Source organism: Phascolarctos cinereus, unplaced genomic scaffold, assembly GCF_003287225.1.
Source record: "Phascolarctos cinereus isolate Bilbo 61053 unplaced genomic scaffold, phaCin_HiC Scaffold_7;HRSCAF=346, whole genome shotgun sequence".
Taxonomy (NCBI): domain Eukaryota; kingdom Metazoa; phylum Chordata; class Mammalia; order Diprotodontia; family Phascolarctidae; genus Phascolarctos; species Phascolarctos cinereus.
Window position 1 is genome coordinate 122702794 of NW_027556180.1, and position 10007 is coordinate 122712800.

Sequence of the window (10007 nt, forward strand, 5' to 3'; positions counted from 1 at the left end):
GGATATGAATAATCTGCTTAATTTGGTCATTAATTTTTCTAATAGCAAGGGTTACTTTGGTTTTTTTCCCCCCTTCCCTTTTATTTTCTAGTTAATTATTTCAATTCTTCATTTCACTTTGCCTATAAGGGTTCCATTTACAGATGTGCTGAATACTATTTTGGGTGGGTTGGGGTGGTCCAGACCTGTGATCATCAGTGTCATCAGTGTAGGGAACTCCTTGTGTGGAAATTACCTCTTCCAATCCAGAATATTAGGTATCCTCCAATAACTTCTATAAGTTACAGTCTTAGAGAGTTATCTCAGGTGACTGAGTGGTTAAGAGAATTATCTGTGTTCACACATAACAATATTTTGTCAAAGATGACATTTAAAGCAAGATCTTACAGACTCTTAAGGTTAGTACTTTATTCACTATGGAAGGGTGTCTCTTTAAATAGTAAATAAATGATAAATAAACTCTATGTGATGACATTTGTGAATCATAATTCATGGCAGGAAAATGCTGTGATTTTAAGGAAAAAGTGTGCACTGATTTCTAGCCCTCCTGGACATATAGACACCCAACTTATGAACAAACCATACAATCATCCCATTCATTCCAACATTCCATCATTCCATTCATTCCATACCCCTGTTTCTTGGAGGAAGTCAGCCTACTATACTTCAAAGAGCGATAATTCCACTGGTATGAGTACTTCCTCTACTAACACAGCCTACAACCCCACCATGCCTTAGTAGACAACTAAATCAACACTTCCCATCAATTTCAATGCTATGTGATACACAAGTGGAGAAGCTAGGTGGTGCAATGGACTGAGTGCAAGGCCTGGAATCAGGAAGACCTGAGTTCAAATCCTACCTCAGACACTTATTAGCTGTATGACCCCGGGCAAATCACTTCACTCTGTTTGCCTCAGTTTCCTAATCTGTAAAATGAGATGGAAAAGGAAATGGCAAACCACTCCAGCATCTTTGCCAAAACCATCCCAAATGGGGTCACAAAGACTTGGACACAACTTAAATGACTGAACAACAACATCAACAACACAAGTACCTCTCCATTGTTAACTTTCAGTACTACCATTGCTATTAAGAACATCTGAATCAATTCGTCTCTTAGTTCAGTTACCATTCTTTCCGACTGCTCTCTCCTAGAAAACTGCTCTATGGCAGTTTCCCTTGTATGTTTTGTTTTCTCTTACTAGAATATAAGTTCCTTGAGGGCAGGGACTGTCTTGATTGGTTTTATTTCTATCCCCAGAACTTAGCACAGTACCTGCGCATTGGAAGGGCTTAATACATTTTTTTCATTCATTCATTCATTATGTTTGTGAGTTGATATAGCTGAGAAAAATCCATTAGCCAGTTTGCAACAATCTCGTTAAGAGCCCTTCATAAGATACTGAAAAAGATACTAAATTCATACAAACTTTCTGGTTCCATTATAGATAAAAAAAGATTATTCGATGCTAAAGTAAAGGTTTGCCTTTAAATGTGTGACAGTGATGGTGATAATTTGGGTCTAATGGAGCAATACTTTCATGGAACTCCAAACTTGCATCTGAAACCTCTCTTTTACTGGAGTTGAAGCAGCAAGAGAATTTCTCCTTGCTATCAGGGTAACTTCAGGAGCATTTTTGTTCAGATGGGAATGGGAGGGCAGTAGTGTTCCTGGTGTTTTTAGTTATATCTTAAAGTATACTTTCCATAGAAGCAATGTTTTAAATGATAGTTAACTTCAAAAGTATTAATAGTAAATAGTTCATCAAATTATACATAAAACATGTCTCTGTCGATCAGTCTGGGAGCATAACTACCACTGTATAAGATGGTTTCTAAGGTAAAATGTGTTCCCAGTTTCAAATAAGCAGCTTACAAATGAGCTTTGGGAACACAAATCATTTGTGAGTTGGGCATTTGTCTTCTGGAGTACACAAATATTCTTTTTTTGGATGCTGCATTATGCTAACCAAAGGAAATAGATTAAATACATAATGGGTGAATTTATTGGGATGGTGCATTTTCAAGCAGTTCTGTCTTTTGTAGGAAAGTAATTCATTAGTATGTTTTATAGCTCCATTATTGTGGACATAATTCATTAATGTCCTGGTGAAAAGCCTAAACTCTGCTGCTGGTTATTTTCTTTCTCCAGGGAAAAGAAAGATCAGAAGAGTTTTTCTTGGGGTGGGTAAAGTGGTGGCTATCCCTCAATCAATCCTAGCAGCGCTGTGTAAATTTATTCTGAAGGGCCAAGAGCTATGGTTGAACTTCTATGTGCTTTAGCATTTTGCTTTACTGTTCTAACTAGGTATTACTCCTAAAAAGGGCGGCTGCACCATGTTAACTACCAACACTCCCCAGGCTGCAATGTGAATGCTTTTCACCAGAACTGAGCAACCATGCCAACCACTGATGGATTATATTTATACCACTAGCCATTCCCTCTTTCCCTCCCTCTAACTTGTTTTGCTTGACTATGCATATTTATTATAAGGATTTTGTTTTTCTTCTTTTTCCCAAAGGGGGAGATAAGATGGAGAGAAATAGATTATTATTATTATTATTTTTTTTTTGATGGTGAGAAGGCTTAACTATTTTGGGGAGGATAATTAATTAATTTATTTTTAGTTTTCAACATTCAATTCCATAAGATTTTGAGTTTTAAATTTTCTCCCCCTCCCACTTCTTCCCCCACCCCCAAGACCTCATACAATCTGATATAGGCTCTAGATACACATTCATGTTAAGCATATTTTCCCATTAGTCATGATGTAAAGAACAATGAAAACTAATGGGAAAAGCCACAAGAATGAAGCAATAAGACAAAACAACAAAGGAAAAGGAGAGCAAATAGCAGACTTCCATCTGCATTCAGACTCCATATTTCTTTCTCTGGGTGTGGATAGAAATTTCCATCCTGCGTCTTTTGAAGCTGTCTTAGATTCTTACATTGCTGTGAAGAGCCAAGTCTATCAAAGTCAGTCATTTCACAACGTGGCTATTACTGTGTAAAATATTCTCCTGGTTATGCTTAGATTTTTATTATTAAAAAAATTAAAGTACATTCACAAACAATGTCCTGTGTTACTGTAATTTTATAATATTAGGTACTATTATTATTCACATTTTATTTATCTTTTTTTCTTTTTTGATTTTTTATTTTTAACATGTGTTTTTAAAACTTTGGGTTACAAATTTTCTCCCTTCCTCCCTCCCCACCCACTCTCATTGAAAAGGCAAGCATCTCGATACAGGTTATAGGTATGTAGTCATGCAAAACACTTCCATAGTAGCCATGTTGTGAAAAACTAAGTATATTTCCCTTCATCTTATCCTACTCCCCATTTATTCTATTCTCTCTTTTGACCCTGTCCCTCCTCAGAAGTGTTTGCTTTTGATTATCCCCTCCCCCAATCTGCCCTCTGCTCTATCAACCTCCCTGCTCTCTTGTCCCCTTCCCCCCTTATTTTCCTGTAGGGTAAGATAGATTTCCATACCCCATTGTGTATGTTATTCCCCCCTTAAGCCAAATTCTATGAGAATAAGATTCACTCATTCCCTCTCACCTTCCCCCATTTCCCTTCCACTGTAAAAGCCTTTTCTTGTCTGTTTCATGTGAGATAATTTACCCCATTCTACTTCCCCCTTTCTCCTTCTCCCAGTATAATCCTCTCTCACTCCTTAATTTTATTTTCCAGATATCACCCCTTCATCTTCAACTCACCCTGTGCCTCCTATCTATCTATCTATCTATCTATCTATCTATCTATCTATCTATCTATACATGCACATAATTTTTTCCCCCTCACTATCCTAATACTGACAAAGGACTCCAAGGATCTTTGAGTTACAAATATCATCTTTCCCTGCAGGAACGTGAACAGTTCAACCTTAATAAGTCTCTTATGATTTCTCTTTCCTGTTTACCTCTTCCATGTTTCACTTGAGTCTTATATTTGAAAGTCAAATTTTATATTCAGCTCTGGTCTTTTCTCAGGAATGCTTGAAAGTATTATTCACATTTTACAGATAAGGAACCCCAGGACAGAGAGAATATAGGTGATTTGACCAGGGTCACACAGATCATAAATACTTGAGGCAGGATTCAAACTTAGGTCTTTGAGACTCTAAGTCTAGTATATTATCCACAGTATTACCTAGCTGTTTGAAAAAAAAATGACCATGCTTGTAATGATGCATGCAGAAGTCTATGGTAAGGGATAGAAGTTTAGGACAGAGGTGGGGTCCAAGATGTTAGCTCTGAAAGTTTTACAGTTTGTCTCTGTTCTAGAGGATTGTAGAGATTCACTGGTGACTGGGACTCACCTTCCTTTGTTTTCCTCCAACTTTGCAAGTTCAAAGGCATACAGTGGCACAGAAGGGAGACTTGAAGTGGGAATGTTCACCTCTCTATCTGAAAAATGTATCTTTACAACCTTTCAAAGGAATTAAATAGTGTAGGCTGGGAACTACATTTCTACTAGAATTAGCAGATCTCAAACACTTGGTTGATAAGAACCAATGTGGCTGGTTCTTATCTGGCTCCTGGATGTTGAAAACTGCTTGTCTTTCTTGCCACTCAAAGAACCATGTAGACTAAATATTTGAAATTCATGAGACAGAATCTTTCATATTTATCAATTTCTACCTAACCAATATGGATCCTATCCACAACCATCTTTAATAGACAAGAAAATTAGGTTAACTAAAGATTTAGAGATAAAGGCAGAACCAAATGTCCATTATATACTTCTTCATAACTCACATTTATAAAGCACTTTTCTAACTATAACTGTGTGAGGTAGCCAAGGAAAGTGAGATTAGCTCAATTTACCAAAAAGAAACTGAGGAACGGAAAGGTAAAATATCACTTGCCTATAGCATGCTAATTGTGGGAAAGGGTACTGGATTTGAAGCCAAAGTACCTGCTTTGAAGTCCTGTGTCACCTAGGTGACCTTGGGCAAATCACCTAACCTCACTGACTTCAGTTTCCTCATCTGTAAAATAAGGGTTGAACTAGATGACCTTGAGGTCCTCCCTAGTTCTAAATCTCTAGTTCTAAACAGGCAAACTTCATTTTACTACACAGGTACCATAGACAATGAATTAATTTCAATGGTGTACCAAATGGTGTAGCACCAAATTCTAAAAGTTAAATGAATTTTGGCAAGAAACAGAGAATAAAACTATTAAGCAGGGTACCTAAATTTACCTCTCTCAAATTTAGATAAATATAACCAAAAATAAGCAAAAAAATGAAGACCTTGAATAGAATTTTTGAACCATTAAATGTGATATTTTCTGGAGAATATTCAATGGAATGGAAAGTAATATGAATATTTTTCAGCTTTGTCAAAATTGACCATGGATTAGGGCATAAACAACTTACAAAAATACAGAAAAGTAGAAGTATTAAATGCATTTTTTTTACTAACCATAATGCAGTGGGAATTATATTTAATAAAGGGCCTTTGAAGCAAAGATAAAAAAAAGTAATTGCAAAATAAATAACTTAATCTTAAAGAATGGGTGGCTCAAAAGAACAAACCATAGAAACAATAATACTTTCATTAAAGTGAAGTAAAACAATGAGACATGCCAAAAATTTTGGGATAAAGCCAAAGCAGTACTTAAGAGAAATTTTATATTTCTAAACAGTTTTATTAATATGAGAGAAAGAACAGATTAACGATATGGCCCTCCTCATGTCAGTTAAATAATAACGATAACAACTAGAACTTATACAATGCTTTAAAGTTTGCCATGTGTATTTACAAGTATTATCTCATCTAATCTTCAGAAAACCCTGCAAGGTAGGTGCTATTATCACTCTCATTTCAGAGATATGGAAACTGAGGAAGACAGAGGCAAAGCAACTCACCCAAGGTTATACAGCTGGTAAGTATCCAAGGCAGGATTTGACTCAGATTCTCCTTATTCCAGGTCCACTCTTTCCACTGAGCCACCTAACTGTCCTCACTATATAAGGGAGAATTTCACAGATTTAGAGCTGAAAGGGACCAACATATATGTATATGTATGTATGTGTGTATGTATATGTATACATACATTTATGCATTACTATTAGTCCCTTCTAGCACTAAAACAATGAAACTCTCTTTGCTTCTAGTTTGTGGACATACATATGTCCAGATACCTTGAAATGTGTGTGTACCTGGGTAATGTATGTGTTGTGTGTATGTGTATTTGTTTGTTTTGTTTTGTTGTTCAACTGTTTCAGTCGTGTTGAATTGTCTGTGACTTCACTTGGGGTTTTCTTGGTAAAAATACTGGAATGGTTTGCCATGCCCTTCTCCAGCTCATTTTCCAGATGAAGAAACTAAGGCAAATGGGGTTAAGTGACTTGACCAGGGTCACAAAGCTAGCAAGTGTCTGATACCAGATTTGAACTCAGATTTGAAATCAGGAGTCTTTTTGATTCCAGGCCCGGCACTCTATTCACTGTACCACCAACTGTCCCCCCCCATACTACATATATACACATATACATATATGTACATACATATATATACACATATATATGTGTATATATAGTGTGTGTGTGTGTGTGTGTGTGTGTGTGTGTGCGCGCACGTGCGCGTGTGTGTAGAGCCTGGGCCTGGAGTTAGGAAGACCTCAATTCAAATCCAGCCTTACACATTCACTAACTGTATGACTCTGGGCAAGTCACTTAACTTCTGTTTTCTTTCATACATTAGAGAAGGAAATGGCAAACCACTCCAGAATCTTTGTTAAGAAAACCTTAGATAGTATTGGTGATATTGTCCATGGGGTCCCAAAGAGTCAGACATAACTGAACAACTGAATAAGTACACATATGTGCATGTGCACATGAATGCACACAAACACACACACAGAGCTTTGGGGCATTGTATGTGTGTCTGGATCTGTGATTTCATCAGAGAAAAGAATTCTCAGTATGGAAACTCCCCCTATAAGTGCAAGTCAGAAATTCTTTTGTAGTTGTCGGGGCTACTGAGAGGTAAAATGACTTGCTTATGGTCACATAACTAATATGTGTTTACCCCATGTCTTCCTGACTCAAAGACTGGTCCTCTCTCCATTATATGACATTATCCCTCATGATGTTGAGCTTTGGGTGGGTAGGCGGCACAGTGGCTAGAGCATTGGCATGGAGTCAGGAAGACCTGAGTTCAAATGTAGCCTCAGACACTTACAAGCTGTGTGACCCTGGGTGAGTCGCTTAACTCAGATTCCTCATCTGTAAAATGGGGATAATAATAGTACCTACCTCCAAGAGTTGTTGTGAGAATCAAATGAGATAATAATTATAAAATGTTTAACATAGTGCCTGGTAAGCACTATATAAATGTTAGCTATTATTATTATTATACAACATAGTGTATCTTTTCCTTTATAAATACATATTTTCCTTCATACATATAGCCACTCCTCTCAATGGACACTCACACTTGTGGGTTGGGTTCCTGAGAGGGTGGCTGACTACTATATCCTCAGGGTACTAGGGATAGTCCTGAGAAGTTGAGATTTCTAGTATTGTTGTTTTTGAGCCCACTACTGTGTATTCCCCACTGATAATCAGCCAGAGGATTCCACTAGCTTTTAGAAAAAAAGGATTTACTGAGAAGGTACAGCAAAAATAATTGATACAAAACATCCCCCTTAAATCAGGGCACATTTTCTCCTCAGACACACAGAGTGTCTTGGGAGAGTGGGATCAAAATTTACAGTTCAAAGATAGTGCAGCCCACATGTAGAGTCCATGTAGTGAAGGACTTCAAAATTCTTGGCACTGGAAGAATTTTTCTTTCCCCTTAGATATAACTCCCTGTTAGGTAGATAGCCCAGCTGGGCTGAAAGCCTCAACAACTTTGTTGAGTCTATAGCCTGTTTTTTGGAAGGAGTTTTGAGGGGTTGCAGTCCCTGAAACTATCCTTTGGTGGTTATCATATACCCCTAACTTGTCTCCATTCCCACTGAAGATGCTGCCAGCAGCCACATCCCACTCTGGTGGGATTCTCAACTGACATTCACCTCTGACCTCTCACGAGATGTCTGGACTTGCCCAAACTCTTGGGCTCACCTAAGCACTCCTATCTCTAAATACTGTTTCACATAAGACCAGGAAATAAAAAAAAAGTAAAAAAAAGAGACAGAGTTGGCAACATGTTCACAGCTGCCTTGGTTAGGTGGAAGACAAGGACCATACCCCTCTCTTACCAATCTCTCAGGACCAGCTTAAAGTAGTATTGCCTTACTCAAAGCTGAAAAACAAAGGGTACAAAGGATGGGCTGTCCCTCTTGCATACCCATTTAATCCTCAAGCAACAATTGAGTCCTCAGTCATTCCAGTTGCAAAGTCAATTAGAAGACTACCCATCTTCCTACAATATCAACCCTGAGTCATCATGGCTGGAAACGATTTCTCTCCAAGTTTTTAAACAGTCACTTGGACCCAAAACAGACATGCTCTGTGCATGCTTCCAGGATTTTCCCTCACATACCAACCTATCCATGCTACATGTCACTAGATAGATAGATGATAGATAAATGGACAGACATATAGATAGACAGATAGTCAATATTCTATACCTAAAGACTTCTCAGTGTAGCTTAATGTAAAAGTCACTCACTAATAAGAGAAAGAACATGTAGTAGAATGAGCACTGAACTTAAGAGATACAGTTACAAATACTATTTTCAACATTAATCAGCTGTGTTTCATCATTTTGCAGATTTGGAGATGATGGAATAGAGGTTTGCAAATGTGTGTGTGTGTGTGTGTGTGTGTGTGTATGTGTGTGCCTGGATATAGGTATAATTTTTATGTGAATGACAATTTGATCTGGGGCATTGCTTAAGACTGATGGTAAGGTTATTTTTCAGCCCTCATGTCTCACATTTATTGTCAGTTTACTTCTGAGGAAGAGGGTTGTAGTCAATTTACATTGTCTGTTGAACTCTAGAATGATTTCCATGAGGTGCCAGCACTGAAATCGCTGCACTGGCCGGAATCTGCTTTAGGAAACCAAAATGTGTTGGCCCTACTTCTCTCATTACTCATTATGTTTATGCTCAGAAAGGTAGCTATTATTTACAACAGTTCTTTAACATTCTTCGGTCATTCTGAACATTTTAAATAAATCTTCATAAAGGATGAGGCCATAAACCATTCAAAGCCACATTTAATGGCCAGGTCATCCTTGAAAAAACAAAACAAAACAGACAAACCCATGTTTCTAATAGCACCATCTTCTGTTATACTGTGGCAAAGAAGAAAAGTGAGAAGAGCCTTGGCTTAGGTAGTCAAGGAATTTTAGTTCAAATCATTCCTCTGCAATTTACCACCTGTGAGGCCTTAGGCAAGTCACTTAAGCTATGTGAGCCTTAATTTCCTCATTTGTAAAAGTACAGCGCTGTCTATGCCTGGCACCCTTTACCTTTTACTATTCCTAATCCCTTAAAAACTCAGCTGAGGCACCACCTCCTCCTGTATAAGGCCATTCCTGATCTCTCCAGTTGACAATTCTTCCAAATTTTTCCTTTTCTTTAAGTTTACTTTGTATATATTTTGTGTTTCTCTGTGTACACATTGTTTCTCCCATTAGAATATAAGGTCCATGAAAACAAGAACCATTTTTCATTTTGTCTTTGCATTCCTCCAAAGCTAGCACAGTGTCTAGCTTAAAAAAAGTTAGAATATTAAAAATAAAACAAAACAAAAATAAAAATAAAATGAAGAAATTGGACTAGAGGTCTTCAGAGGTCCCTTCCAGGTCTAGACTAGTGTCCTAAAATAATAGATTGCCAAGAAAGCCTCAACTGAGAAGCAGATAATGTCTAAATCTCCCTTCAATCCTAGGTTTCAAGGCCCTGTAATTCTGGACATTCCTTGTTCCCTGCCCCCTCTTCAATTTATGGAAGATTTCAACTAATAAGATCTGAGTGTTTCAGAATTCTTTCCCAGATTCATCTGCATTTTCACAAGGATGATTACATC